This window comes from Lactuca saligna, chromosome 4, assembly GCF_052625555.1.
Source record: "Lactuca saligna cultivar CGN05327 chromosome 4, ASM5262555v1, whole genome shotgun sequence".
NCBI classification, from domain to species: Eukaryota; Viridiplantae; Streptophyta; class Magnoliopsida; order Asterales; family Asteraceae; genus Lactuca; species Lactuca saligna.
In genome coordinates this window covers 119,276,813-119,288,889 of record NC_136420.1, presented here as the reverse complement: position 1 = coordinate 119,288,889, position 12,077 = coordinate 119,276,813, and the positions used below count along the sequence as shown (strand labels likewise).

The following is a 12,077-nucleotide window of genomic DNA, read 5'->3' as shown; positions in this document are numbered from 1 at the left end:
TGATCAAGAATTAATTTAGAATTAATTAAGTGATAAAAAAATAAACTAATTAAATTTGGACTCTTATATATATAGAATGGGCCAAGTTCATTTAGGTTGGGCTAAGCTTTCATGGATAGTCCATGGAGTGTTTAACCCATGGATCATATGAAATGAAAGGTCATGGGTTTAACCCTAGTCTCCATACTATATAAAGATGTCATTGGTTGGTAAAATTGGCACTAGTGTGGTACACTAAGAAGGGCTAGCCGATTTCACTAGAGAGAACCAAGTATCCATATTCTATAAAGTCTTCCAAGGTGTTTTGGTGATTTGTGATTCCACTTGAGGCTTCCACACTATTGGGGATAAGCTCTTAAAGCTTGAAGACATCAATCTACATCAAAGGGTATGTCATCTAACTAGTACTTTGTAGTATAAGAACTTCATAATATGCTAGTTAGGATTAAAGCCTTGGAAATATCTTATTTGCATGTATAATAGAGAAAACATAGATCCAAGGTTTATACGGTTGCAAGTTCACCATAGGAGTGTTAGAATGCTCAAAACCCAACAGTTATATCTAATGCACTTATAATATTGTTGTTTTTATGTTATTGTATTTGATCGAATTTTTTTGATGCACCTACTGCTACACATTCATGTGTCCGCCCTTGAGGCCTAATTCACAAGCCAATATAATACATATAGTAAGACACATAAACATCCCTTTGTAGTTTGCTCAAATGTTTCGGATTAACATTAAAACTAGACCAAAAATCTAGGAATAAAGATTATATAAGCATTTTCATGAGGATACTAGCATAGTAAGACATGGATGAAATATGCAAGATGGAAACTCGGCATAAGGCGACATGATCACGAACATAATGTATGTCAACTATCCACATGTTTGGTTCATTGATGTTTAAATGGATTGGATGACATATGTATGACACTAACACTATTATAGTACACACTGATCGCTTTAGTGGGTGAAACATGAATTTTTTGGAGGAGATTGAGTGTTTAGTTCGTCGATGTTGAAATGGATTACAAGATATGTGTACAACACTAACACTTTTATAATAGCCAATGGTCGTTTTGGTAGGTGAAACACAAAGTTCTCGGAGGGGATTGTGTAGCTAAGATGTTTTAGTTACTGCATTAGCTACACTTGATATTTGGCTTTAGAACTAGATTTGAAGATCAAGCCCTCGCGCTTTGATAGCAATGTAAGGAGGGTTTAACCTAGGAAAATACACAATATTTGAAGGTAGATCCACTACTAGAAAGCAACCCTTTAATGAAAGCGCGTTCTCAAATTTTTTAATTGCCAAGGGGAATGAAATCCCAAAAAATTAAAAACCCCGCCTGATACTTTCCTCCTTCTTCTTCATATGTTGTAAAATCCTCTTCGATCAAAAGAAACCCTAAAACCTTTTTGTAGCTTCATGATATGCGATTTTTAGTTTTAAAGTTCCTAAAATCATATTTTTGACTTCCAGATATGCGATTTTTCTGAATTGATATTTGGTGTGTATAAGATCGATAATTTCATATTTTTGAAGTTCTTAAAATCCTCTTCAATCAAAAGAAACCCTAAAACCCCACCTGATACCCACCTCCACTACCTCCAATCTGCACCGACTCTTCAGGCCTCGCACGACGACGATGTATCGGCCTTATCGACCAACACTTCATCCACTATCACCGTTTGTAGCTCTCTTACCCCATCCTCAAGGAAACCAAAATCAATTATCATTCTCAATGCCTCATCTTTACAACCTTATCGCATCTCCGCCACCACCATCTGCAACCATTCACCAGTCACCATTTAATTCCTCATCAATCTAGTAATTCAACTTCCTATGTACACCGATTTACACAATTTTGGAAGTTTCAATAGAATAGCTTCTCCACTTCATGTCTGGACGACCATAGGAATTCATGGGAGCTGTGGAAACAAAAGAAAATTCAAAAGCATCCCGGACGATTCTACCCCTTGGAAATTGTATTTTCAATCTTCTCCCTGTTTACTTTCGTTGTAGTCTGTTGATTTAAAAGCTTCTCATAGTTCTCTAATGCTTGATCTTGAATGATTATGGGGTGAATAAAGATTCACATCAGAAGAATAAAATTAAAGATGCTAAAAGCCAACTTGATCATGTGTCAGAAGAGTTGATGAAGATGTTTTTTTAACGTGGAAACATAATATGTGCATCTTAGCAAAAGTAATTTCTAGAAAGGTAAGGAAAACTGCTAATGAATTTTAGTATGATGTGATTATAATCTATGCATCTTTTTTGTATTAGTTTTACAAGAAAAATATGTTTGTTTTTTGTTGAAGGTTTTGAAGTACTAATAGAGCTTCAACATCTATTGAAAGAGGCAACTGATAGGCCTCTAAAAGAAAGCTTGATTGTTGATGCCAACAACCAATTTTTTACAATCATTCCTTCTGTTCATCCACATGTAATCAAGGATGAGGATGACTTCAAATTAAAGGTACCAGTGACTATTTGTTTATATTTTTAAGATTTCATTGATTTGTTAGCATCAATATGATGACATTCGTTCTTATTATATTTGTAGGTCAAAATGTTGGAAGCACTTCAGGATATTAAAATATCTTCAAGGCTAGTAGGGTTTCATGTGGACAATGATGGGTCACTTGTTGATAAATATAAAAAGCTTCAATGTGAAATGATCCTACTTCCTCATGATAGTGAAGATTATTAGTTAGTTGAGAAGTATCTCCAAACTACACACACCCGTACACATACGGTGTGGCTTTTTTGACTTGAAGTTTCTTGGGCTTTTTGGTCTTTTGACATTATGTTGAAAGGTTGGCCTTGTTTGTACTTTTTAAATTGTAGGATTGGGCACTTGAACTGGAAGATGTTTTCACAATTGAAAGACAAGGAGAATTTGATAAGTTTGTTCCATATAAAAATAAACTCAAGATCAAGATGCTCCTTTGGCATGATATAATAGCTTCAAACCTTTTCTTTTAAGTTTCATCTATCATGCAAGATGAGAAGGGAAATAATGTATTTTGCATGGATGTTAATGAAATCTATTGTTCTTAATAGGTTCTCATTTAACAAACTATTTTGGTATTTTAAGCCAAGGATTATGAGTAGCTCCCCTGAAGCTCCTACAACCGGCTACATGGTCCTCTCTCTCTCTCTCTCTCTCTCTATATATATATATATATATATATATATATTGGTGAAGAAAGTAATCCTTTTCTATGATTGTAGTTTGAAAAAGGGATTTATTTTGCTGATTTGGTGAGCAAAAGTGCTCAATATTGTTTTACTGACAAGAAAAATCCGGTGGGCTTAATGCTATTAAGTGAAGTTGCTTTGGGAGAGATGTATGAGCTTAAGAAGTCCAAGGTTAGTTATACATATATTTGTAATAATTATTGTGCTTTAGTATGTTGAAAGTAATTAACTTATTTATTTGTCCTTATATATTTATAGTATATGGACAAACCTCCAAAAAGGAAGGACTCGGGTAAAGGACTTCGGAAGAAGATCCCTAATGAGTCTAAACACATTAAGTGGAAGGATGATGTTGTTGTGCCATGTGGAAAGTCGGTATCATCAAATGTTAAGGCATACGGGTTGATGTATAATGGGTACATCGTCTACAACACCGATCAAGTAAGTTTATCTTACATATATAAGACATAACACCTTTTTTATTTATGAAATGGAGTGTCAAATTGTGCCCAATTCACAAGTTGCTTTGTGGTAAGTGGAGTACTGGATAATCTGAATGTTGAGATAAAGAAATCATGGTAGTACTTTGTTTCACATCACATAGCTTTGTCATTAAAATTACAATTATGCCCTGATGTGTAGTTTTTGTCATCAAAAGGTTATGAGAAGAAAAAGGGTAGTTTTTTCAATTTTATTCTTGAATCTGTGTTTCCACTGAAGAAACTGGTTGACTGCAATTCAAAATTAAAGAAACTTTGTTTTGATTTGTATAAAATTGAAGCCACTGAAGAGTCAAAAAGCATGGTGACTGTAAAAGTCAAAGGGCGAAGTGCATTCCATGAAGCATCTAGTTCGCAAGATTCTAGGCATATTTTGGAGCATGGAAAAAGCATTTATAACACAACTTTGAGCTTATCTGACCAATCAACTGGCATCAACATGTGATTCTTACAAAAAAAAGTGTATTATTTATGTATAAATCATCCATTTTACTCATGTTCTTATACGTGTTTTCTTCATGAATTTATTATATCCTCCAGATCATTGAAGAAGATAAAGGTTCAGGCTGCTATGTGTTCTGGAAGTGGGGTCGAGTTAGCAATGAAAAAATTGGAGGAAATAAGTTGGAAGAATTGAGTAAGTCAGATGCAATTCAAGAATTTAAACGGTTGTTTCTTGAAAAGATTGTGAATTCATGGGAGGCACAGGAACAAAAGAAACTTCAAAAGCAACCTGGAAAATTCTACCCCTTGGAAATTGTATTTCTACTTCCTGATGGACAACACTTAGCAATTGGTTCAGGTGACACAACTGTCCGACTCTAGGACTTGAATACCCAAATGCCTATGTTCACCAGTATAGGTTAGAAACCAGCATAACAAGTTTACTTTCTTTATAGAGATAGAAAGAACATTTACAAACTCAAGTTCCATGTAGTGAATATGATGGTTGTTACCATAACTTCATAATCAAAAAAGCCAAGACAATTATTATATTTTTACATATCTATTCAGGGCACAAGAATTGGGTTCTTTGTGTTGGATGGTCACCAGATGGAAAACATATAGTAAGTGGAAGCAAGTATGGAGAAATCCAAATTTAGGACCCACAAATAGGAAAAGCTTCTGGAAGTCTGCTTACTGTAATTATATGCTCTCTTTATACATTTGTCAATCTTGTTATTTGATTACTTGATATGCTCTCATCTCACCTTATAGGGTCATGGACATTGGGTGAATTCATTGGCATTAAGTTGAGTATTTTCATGGATCAGAGCTTTTGATCATGCACGTAAACACTATTCATCTCTAGAAGAGATGAAAGAGGTAAATTGATGTTTTTTTTGTGTGTATGTTTTAGTACTCATTTATTGGTATGAGAATTGAGTATATATATATATATATATATATATATATATATATATATATATATATATATATACCAGACAGCTTTAGAGAGATACAATAAGATGAAGGGTGAAAGTCTTGAGAGGTTAGTTTCAAGTAGTGATGATTTCACTATGTTCCTCTGGGAACCTTCTAAAGATAAGTGTCCCAAAACTCGAATGGCAGGTCATTAACAAGTAGTAGTTTAATGTTTCTTCATTTTGTTGCTCAAAATTGCAACATACTTTACTCTATTATCAATATGGGCAATGTATTTTTTTTACTGATAACCACAATATGTAACTTCTTATAGCAATGTGTAACTTATAAAAGCCAAAACTCACCGTTTTTTTTTTCAATGCTCTAAGAAGATACTTGAATGTGTCCATAGAGTTGATGTTCCTTATGTGAAGGGTGAAGTTGCAAGGCAGAACACTTCCACGGAGACTACCAAAGGAGAACTTACTCACGAGTTCCTTTTAATGTTGTATTTTGTTTTTTTTTATAATAGATAGTATTGGAATGATTATTTGTATTTGACATATGATATTTTTTTAAATGGATTATCGTTCATATGTATGGTATTTTATTTTGTATTATAACAATTTCAGTCTGTTGTTTAATTTGAAAATTAGTAATTCTATCATATATATATATATATATATATATATATATATATATATATATATATGTATATATATATATATATATATATATATATATATATATATATATATATATATATAACATTTTAAACTACGACACGCAAATGTGTGTCATCTTCATTTATGACAATGGCTTTAATGATATGCATTGTGTGTCCTAAACGCGCGTCGTAAGGTTACGACACACAAATGCGTGTCATATTCCTTTATGACAGGGCCTTCCTTGATACACATTATGTGTCATAAATGAGGGTCGTAAATGCGTGTCGTAACTGCGCGTCGTAAATGATTGTTGTAAATACATGACGTGAAAAAGCGTGTCGTCTTTCGTTATCATAGGGCCTTCCGTGACACACATTTGTGTGTCGTCTGAGCATTTTACGATACGCATTGCGTGTGTCTATATATATATATATATATATATATATATATATATATATATATATATATATGTGTGTGTGTGTGTGTGTGTGTGTATGTGTGTGTGTGTAACATCCCAAACTTCAAAAATATGATTTAAGGACTTAAAGTTTAAATTGAGGAAGCTACTCGACGAGTAGGTTCGATGACACGTCGAGTCGGAGCGGGTTCTGGTCATGAGTTAAGTGACCAACTCGCCGAGTCGGCGGCTGGACTCCACAAGTTGCCGTTGGGAAGATAAAAACCCTAATATTAAGGTTTGCACCCTATTTAAAGGACCTTAAGTCCTCACCTCAGCCTCCTTGTTACCCCTTGAGAGTCAGAAAACCCTAAAATCGTGTGTGAGCCTTGGAGTGTGCTTGGAAGCTTTGGAAGGAAATTCTAGCAAAGGAGGCTTATAGATCAAGTGTATAGCATCAAGGGACTCATATAGATCTAGAATATACTTCAGTTTGGGCACACATTTGAGGTAACAAGTTTTTACCTTGATCCCTTCCTTTCTAGATCAACTTATGGATGGATTTAGGGCCATTATAGTCTGTTTAAGATCCATTTCGGATTATGGGTTTAGATCTGAGGTTGCAACTTCGGAACTAGACTTGCCTTGGTCCAGAAAATCATAAAGCATCAACCTTTGGTTTGGTTGTGAAGCATTCTTGCCTTAAAACCCTATCCCTAGCTTGTTTTGGGCCAATGGCACCTTGTAGTCACGTAAAGTTGGCAGCTTTACGTGAGAGTCATGCCCTAGGAGTATGGATCTACAGTTTGTAGCCTCTGAATGGCTCAAAAAGTGATTGTATGGATGAAGGACTGAAGAGACTCAGCGAGTCTCATGAGTGACTCAGCGAGTCATATGATGATGGGAATGGACTCGACGAGTTGGATGAACAACTCGGCGAGTCTGAAGAAGATTTCCGTGGACTCAACGAGTCTGTTCTTGGACTCGGCGAGTTATAGCGCAGACCCCTAACCTCTTCTGTTAAGACTCGAATCAGTGAGTTGTGTGGTGACTCAGTGAATTGGACTGGATAGGACTCGGAGATTGATGGACACGACGACTCATGGGGTGACTTGACAAGTCGATTTGTGATATGAGAGTCTTTTGTGTTTAAGGACTCGGCGAGTCCGTACGTTGACAAGGAGAGTAGGGGTAATCACGAAGGTTGACTTTGGCTAGAACTTTGACTCTGACCCATTTGACCTTCAAGGGCATTATGGTAAAGTGAATATTTATGTCAATGGACCATTGATGGCTATAGGTGTTGGAGTCGGGAGCAGTGCTTTGGGATTTTTCTTTTGTGGTTCGGTACGACAGTTGCAAGGTGAGTTATCCTTGTTATACCCTAGGCTCTAAGGCACCAAGACCGGCGCTTTGATTGTTATTTGAGATAGTTACGGATATGATATGTTAGTTGGTATTTTGCTAGAAAGGATGATTGTGTGTTAGTATTGATTGATTAGATCGGAATCCTGGTTGGTTGGATGTGGCTATGCTTAGTGACCTATGGTTGGTCTGACTGTCTAAATGATGGTAGTAGATTACCTGTTATATATGCACATGTTTGACCAATAGTAGAGGGTATTTCATCGCGGTAGGATGAGAAGGCCCTAGTATGTTGTTTCTGTAGACTGTTATGTGATTATCTGAAAGGTGCACGTATTTGTAAGTGTGTGGGCATAGCAACCCGATGGTTATGGGCCAGGAGTATTCCATCCCGGTAGGATGATTGGACTCGTAGTAGGTAGGGCATTTCAACCAGATGGTTGCGGGTCAGGAGTATTCCATCCCTGTAGGATGATTGGACTCATACTAGGTTGGCATTCTAACCTGATGGTTAATGGACTGGGGTATTCCATCCTGAGGGATGATTGGACCCATAGTAGTTGTTGTTGTATGTGTATGTGTCCGGGCATTCCAACCCGATGGTTGTGGGCCGAGAGTATTCCATATTGATAGGATGATTAGACTCGTAGTATGTTGGCATTCCAACCTGAAGGTTTAGGGCCAGGGGTATTCCAACCGGATGGTTGATTGGGCCCATAGTATGTCGTTCATTTCTTTACGTGTATGGGTATTTTGGGGGAACTCACGAAGCTTTCGGGCTTACAGTTTTAGTTTATTGTTTCAGGTACATCCGGAGATCGTGACAAGGCAAAGTCGTGATGGTACCCCTCCTCATATTTCATGATTTTGTGACTAGGTTCTTGGGATACTCTAATGTTTAAACTATTTTGAAAACAAGTTGTAATAACTTAATGGTTTTTGAGTGAATTAAAATGGTTTAAATTTGCGTAAATTTTATGAGTGTTACAATATATATATATATATATATATATATATATATATATATATATATATATATATATATATATATATTAAATGACACGAATCGTCCCTTGTATACGTACCAAAAGACATGTTTATCATTACTTTTTAAAATTAACTCGGACCGTCCCTCGTTTGTAGTAAACTGGAATGTTTCATCTCTTGTTAGTTTAAACTTGCGTATTTCTTCCTTCAACAAACTTGAAATGATTATATGTAGCTTACTTATTACTACTTTTTATTTAGTTATTACTTATTACTTATTTTTCTATTATTTGTAATTTGTAAAATAAAAGTGGCCCTACTACCTTCCCCACCCACCCTATTTTCATGTCACCCATTTAAACGTAAATCTGGTAGAACTGATTTATTTTTCTCCACCTCTTTTCTAAACTTCGCCTTGCCAGAAACATGTAAAAGCCACCACTAACCGCCAACCATCCACCACAATACCACCATAAATTGCATCTACAAGTTACAAATTTCAACATGTAATTTTTTATTTAAAGACATACACCTCCTTCTACCTCTATTTCTTAATTTTTTTAACATCCGATTACCTATATCATGTCATCTCGTATGTGTGTTGGCGCAACAATGGGAGAGAGAGAGAGAGAGAGAGAGAGGGTAATGAAATAATTGGGTTGAGTGAATCGGAGGAGCATTCGTGTGAATCCAGTATCATATCAAGGAAATATTTTCAAATTGTTTTCAAATAAGTAAAGGAGGATGCAGAGGCTACGATCAGCCGGAGCCAGTAAGTAGACCCCAAAATACCATACAAGTTATTTGATTATGTGATATGATTAGAACAGTATGCTAGTACTAGGCTAGAGATCTTCAGGAATTGCATGATAGAATTTCCTGATTATATGATGCCTGCTAGCCTAGGGTTTCCTTTGTATGAAATTGACATCATTACTGTAGATATTTAATGTATGCTTCGTGGTTGTGCATAATTAAGATATTATAGCCCGAGAATGTTCAATTTAACCTTAGGGTAGGATTGGATATTTGAAATTCTATAGGGTCCAACATTATATATGACTAGCATACACTAGTGCTACAGGGTTGGTGGAAGTTTCATTGATGGGTGAGTAGTAGGAAGCCGAGAGGTCAGGTATGAGATATTCAATATTCCTCTAGGAGTGAGGATTGAGCACTTGTTATGTCTGTATATGTTGTTAGGGTGTTATGATGATACTTAAGACAAATATGGGTAGGTGTGGAGGGTAGTATGGGCCCATACTACTGAAAGCATAGGACCCATATGCTTATCTAGGAAGTCACAACCCCTAGGGTTTTGTTTAGGAGATAGTGTCCAGGATTTTATGAGGAATGTCTGACATCCTTCTTGATGAATTTCAGTATGGTGGTTATGAGACGCTTTGGATCAGGATCAGGAAAGGGTGGTCAGGAGGGATCAGCACCACCCGAGGTCAGTGGTCAGATGAGGACAGATGAGTTGGATGCTAGTATTCGTGAGATCCTACATGATGAGATTGCTGCTATGTTCCGGGCTCAGTTACCGGAAATGTTTGGGTCGATCAAGACCACCATGGTTGAGTACTTCGATGAGCGCTATGTAGCTCTTGTAGAGACGGCAGCTGCAGCAGCCGCAACGACTGTAACAGCAGCAAGGGGAGCAGCCAGTCAGGGTTTTCAATATCGGGACTTCGATAATACGAAGCCCCTTACCTTTGGGGAGTTTAGGATCCGATTGTGGCGATGATATGGCTGTCAGACGTGGAGGGATGTTTCTTCACGTGTTCATGCCCTGCTGACCAGAGGGTGAGGTGTGCTCTAAACCTGCTGAGACTCGAGGAAAAGGATTGGTGGTGGTTGACTACAGGATCATATTCTGACGCACAGCAAGCTGCGGTTACTTGGGATGAGTTCCGTGACATGTTTAGTACCTGTTATGTTCCGTGGGTTGAGCGGGAAAGGTTGGCTCAAGAGTTTTTGGAGCTAAAACTGTATTCAGAGTCGGTAACGGAGATCAACAAGATGTTTACACAGAGGGCAATGTTTTACCCTAAGTTTACTTCGGAGAAGGCTCAGATGACCCGGTACTTGAGCATGCTCAAGATGGATATCAAAAAATTCGTATCCACGCAGAGATGTAGTACCTTGTTGGAGTTGCAGGAGGCCACCAGGCGGCGCGAGTTAGAGATTCAACTCCAGCTGAGGGAGCAAAGGCAGCCCCGGTGTAGTCGCAGCCTGCATCAAAATGGATGAGGGTCGTTGATTATCGACAGGGAAGTCAGAAGGGATGAAGGGGGATGTTGGTCTTCTTATGGGTACCACAAGAGTGGAAAGGAATGCCACATAGCCAGGGACTGCAGACAGCAGACTCCAACCACATTGAGACTTACTGACAGGGGTCTGGGTAGAGCAGAGCCTCCAAGGGCTCCAGGGCATGCATATCAGCTCATTCCCGAGGAGACCCAGACAACACCAAAGGGGACAATCGGTATGTCTTTTCCTATCTTTTGTTCATGTTGGTATTATGAGTTCCTTTTATTTTTGTGCATGAGTCATTAGGACATAGGAGATGCTAGTATGATTTGATTGTTACAGGATTCTAGAGGGATAATATATGGTGGTGCATTCAAGAGAAAGAGAGGTTATGATTCAGGGATTCATAATCATTAGCAGAAATTCGAATTCCTTGAAGTTCGTTGTCTTGGATTGGGATGATTGAGTAGCGTACCTGCTTTGCCGTTGGTTGATAGTAGTTAGTGTTCTAAGTGGGGGATAATTGGAAATTCTCGGATGGGGCGTTGTTTTTAGAGATGTTGCCTGATGCAGTTTGGATGTTGGTACTGGAGTGGTGCAATAACACGGACAAGTTATGTTACAGACCTCGTACGTATTGTGGATCTATGAGCAAGCATTGAGGATCTTGTTATGCTATAGAAAACAGTGGGATTATTCCCATGTGTCAAAAATGTTGAGAGGTATGAGGAAGACTCCTTATGGATTGATAGTTATGCGATCAGTTTCGGCGTAGGTATAGGTGGCATGGGGTAGCAACGTGTTCCGGGTGGATGATGTAGGGTAAGGTTCTGACACTGCGACACTGATTGAGGTTGTAAGGTCATGGTTTAAGTCTCCTCGGAAGTAGGGGAAGGTGAGTATCTCCAGGATGGAGATTTGGCTAGTAGAATTGGGAGTAGCGGGGTTGATAGACCCGATAGCAATCTAGACCTGCACTGAGGACCGTGTGAGGGTATTCCAATCATATGGCGTAGTTATAGAGATCCTAATGGATATGTTCCTTCCGTGATAGTGTTGAAGTAGGCGTATTGTTGAGGTTGGACGAGTCGTACTCAGTTATGTCGAATAAAAGAAGTTTGAGGGAGCTGCAAGGTTAGATCCTTGGGTTCCAAGTATGGATGTAGACTTAGGTTATGAAAGTGGTGTTATTCCAATCTAGGCTATTCCATCTTGAGGATGACCGGACCCTATGATTGATTAGACCTGGTGTGTTTGATATTCCAACTCGTGGGTTGATTGGGCCAAACATGCGTGAGAATGCGAGGGTATACCTGATGGGTTTTGGTCA

At 37.9% G+C, this 12,077-nt stretch overlaps 1 pseudogene; it reads left to right on the top strand.

The window, feature by feature from the left end:
• Positions 1-1,653: 1,653 nt before the first annotated feature.
• On the top strand, positions 1,654-10,241 carry LOC145040088 (poly [ADP-ribose] polymerase 1-like; annotated as a pseudogene).
• Positions 10,242-12,077: the final 1,836 nt, after the last annotated feature.